Source organism: Notothenia coriiceps, unplaced genomic scaffold (genome assembly GCF_000735185.1).
Source record: "Notothenia coriiceps isolate Sejong01 unplaced genomic scaffold, NC01 NC01_scaffold00029799, whole genome shotgun sequence".
NCBI classification, from domain to species: domain Eukaryota; kingdom Metazoa; phylum Chordata; class Actinopteri; order Perciformes; family Nototheniidae; genus Notothenia; species Notothenia coriiceps.
Window position 1 is genome coordinate 19,468 of NW_011362500.1, and position 3,800 is coordinate 23,267.

Sequence of the window (3,800 nt, forward strand, 5' to 3'; positions counted from 1 at the left end):
AAAAAAGCTGCAAAATCTCCCTTGTTTGTATTTTCACAAATAGAATAAAGGTTTCACAAATCTGAAACGGTGTTATAAAGAATCTTTAGACTCTCTGGGATAATCAAGTCCAGATTTGATGAGTCTAGGTCTAGTGGTTTTAGATCAGGACCTGGTCTAATGTGGTCTACATGTGAAAAAAGCACTGAAATCTCCCTTTTTTGTATTTTCACAAAGAGAATAAAGGTTTCACAAATCTCAAACTGGGTTATAAATAATCTTTAGACTCTCTGGGATAATCCAGTCCAAATATATCGGCTATGCAGCGATTTAAGAGGTACAGACACTGAGGATTGTTCGCTCAGCGCTGTAAATTAAATGTCCCTTAACTTTCCCCTTAACTGCCGAATCGGATGCTCTGAATCGGAAGCCAACTTCAGCGTCGTATCAAAATGTAACACTCGCGCTTCTATTGGCTAGCGAGAGGCAACACATACATGTACACGAGACATCTCTAAGCGGTGGACCTATCATAACAATGTGTGTCTCACAGTATGGTCTCACCTCGTCTCTCCATCCCTTGAGGCAGCTGAAGGTGCCCTCTTGTCTCAGGGTCCGCAGGACAGCGTCCACAGCCTCAGTCCTCCTCCCGGAGGAGTCCAGGCTGGGTCGCAGGGACACAGCGCCCCCTTGCGGCGGACTGAACACATCCGGAAACTGGCTCAACAGCGGGGCGAGCTGAGGAGGAATCCAGCCAACCTGAGCTCCATTTATCTCAAACCGAAAGCAGCTAGCACGACAGGAGCCTGCGGGGAGGTGGAAGGGGCGACTTTAAAACCCGTTCATACCGTCCACTGCATGTTTAACTCGGTGTCTCTGGTGTAACTTACCTGGTGAATAAAAGTTATTCATTCGGCGGAGCAGCTGGACTATCTTTTGCGACCACTGAGAGTGAGACATTTTTCAAGAATGTCAGGAAAACGCCACTCAAACGTAGCCCTGAGGTAGCGCGGGAGGAAATGTGCGAGGTTACTAATATTGTGATTACATAGAACTGGATACAACTAGCATCTCTGGCCGAACCAAATTACCGCCGTGTTTTCATAACAGTGGCCAACACGCATGTCTGTCTGTCAGTTTCTTTCTTCTTCGCTGGATTTGGCAGATTGGACACTGCAAATGCATTTTAGTTCCCTCTATCGTTACTGTTCGTCAAATTGCAACATGCAATCCTTTACTGTCCAATATTGGTTACCGTTAAAATGACTAGTTGCATGTTGGAAATTGTAATTAGTTACCTAATCTAGGTATCACAATCAAAAGTAATGTAACCTGATGATTATTTCCGTTACTTCTGGATTACAATATCAAATGCAATGTAAATACAAGAACAAATGTATATCAATAAGATGTTTTTAACTGAAGTGTATTATTTAAAACAACAGAACCATGTGACCTTAGAAAAGAAGAAACCAAGACATTTAGGATAACAAATGTGTCCTCTTAAATCATAATGCGAAGTATATTTTTTAAATGCAGTTTCAGTTTAACATTTTTTTTAAGCAAACCCGGTATTTCTGTTTCATAAATCTGCATCACTGCATTAAATACAATATATTTAAAGTAAAGAATACCAAAAGTAGCCGTAATAAAAAACAAAATGTGGGCAGTACGTATATATCTATAATAATACTGATCTTTGTTTTAATAGATTTTATATGGGTTGACCATAACAAATGTATTGTAACACTTTAATCGTGCTTGTAATCCAAATATTTTAAAAACATGAAATCTGATTCAAAAAAATGTTATGTTAGTGTAAGACTAAAGTCATAAAATGAATTCATATCAACACATGTGCACATATGCCTACTGTATATGTAAGAACATACATCTGTAAACCTGCATGAACAGCAATGTGATTGTCTTTGTAACACTCAAACACACTGTTCATTCAATTTCCCACTTCAAGTTCCCCAGAACCTGCCTCTTCTTTATATGTGCTTGATTCAACTGTTTTTTTTGCTACTCACAGTGATTTCTCCCTGAAGCGATTGCCTGGCAACGTACCTTTTTCTCCATTTGTCTGACGGCTTTAGTTATTTTCCATAGCATGATTCTTTTCACACACTTCTAAGAAAAATCCTGTAGTACCATATTTTGTATTTAAGAATACATCCAAATGTACGTTTAGAAATATCTAAAAGAAACAGTAGAGCTCCTGCGGTCACGTGACTTTTGGTTATCAGCCACCATTTTGGCAGTAAACATGACGACCAGCGCCAGCGTTTTCCTACCGTGCGAGTATACATCTCATTTTATTTCAAGTGAAATTCGGCTTTATAGTACAAAATTAGAAAGATTAAATATAAGCGACCCATATAATGCACCCGGTGTGCTTTTCAAGAGCATAACCTCCTGCTCTGAAGACGATGTACCCGACTTGCGCTACGCGGACATCCACAGCTATCTTGTAAGCTTTCCATCAGTGTACTGAAGGATTATTTGAATTATTTGAAGTATTAAAGTAACGTGTTATGACTGATGGAAAGCTTACAAGATAGCTGTGGATGTCCGCGTAGCGCAAGTCNGAAGTGTACAATTTCTTTTAACACAGTTCATCATTCATATTAAGCTCATCTACTGCTGTACATAAATAACACTGAATGAATTAATTATTTGTTTAGAGGAAACTAAAGAATGGCTTCAACAAGAAACGATCACATGTTTATACCTAACAGGTAATTACAAATTAAATTATAAAGCAGCCACACAATTACATCACTATGAAATATTCATATATTATATTAAAAATACCAATGCATGCCAGTATTTGTTGTGTTTATCTGTATTTAATGAAAAACATGGCTGGGTTGCTGGTTTGTGGGTCGTTAGCACTCTCTATCTAACCACTCGTCCAGGTGCTTTCTCCGAGTGATGCAACCAACTACCGCACACGTAGTTCCTGAACCACTTTTATTCATGTTGTAATTGTTATATCCTCTTTGTCTCTGCGATATCAGTGCTTTGTCGGCACAACGGAGCTAGCTAGCAAAACAAACCCAGTCCGCCAAAACGGAAGTGCATTGCATCGAAGGGAGGAGTTCAGGATGTAGAGCGGAAACGGCTCAATAACTTGTGTATATGATGTCCTTGCCCTGCAGGTACTCCACATTCTTCGCAGCATCCTCACTGGGAGAGGCCCACTTGCATTTCTTGGATGTGCAGCTGATCTCCTCGTGCCTTTCGTTGTTTTTTCCCCACAGACTGAAGAGAACAGCTGACACATGAGAGCAGCTCTCCCCGAGTCCCGCTGTGCAGTTGCAGTGGGCTCCCAGCACAACACCGTCGTTCCTGACCACCACCCATGGCTTTAGTTGACTTTCATTAAGCCTTTGGGAGTGATTAACCTATATATGAAATTCAAAAATAGATAAATAAAGGTTAAAAACGCCAGCCACTTTGGTTGAGTACGTTCAAAAATACAAACTAGTTTCAGACGCACTGCAGTAGCTATCCGAGCTAATAAACAAACATGCTAACGTGACACTGCCGTAGCTAGACAAGCTAATAAACAAACAATGCTAACGTGACACTGCCTATCAAACTGGAATAATTTAATACTTACCCTTGCAGTGATGATGCCGAAGTTTTTGGATGTAAGACTCCACAGTTGAATGTTGTTTACGAAGCCGGACTGACACCATTTGTAAGCCTCCAAGCTTTTGTAAGCTCTGAGGGAGTCTCCTGAGTACACTGATGGAAAGCTTACAAGATAGCTGTGGATGTCCGCGTCAGAGCAGGAGGTTATGCTCTTGAAA

The 3,800-nt window shown here is 40.4% G+C and overlaps 1 long non-coding RNA gene across 1 annotated transcript; it reads right to left on the reverse strand.

Annotated features, from left to right (window-relative positions):
• Nucleotides 1-3,129: 3,129 nt before the first annotated feature.
• Nucleotides 3,130-3,794, reverse strand: LOC104959068 (uncharacterized). The gene is made up of 2 exons (XR_799821.1): nt 3,608-3,794; nt 3,130-3,389 (listed from the first exon to the last, which is right to left on the reverse strand). It is a non-coding gene; the product is annotated as an uncharacterized lncRNA (long non-coding RNA).
• Between the last annotated feature and the right edge of the window lie 6 nt (nt 3,795-3,800).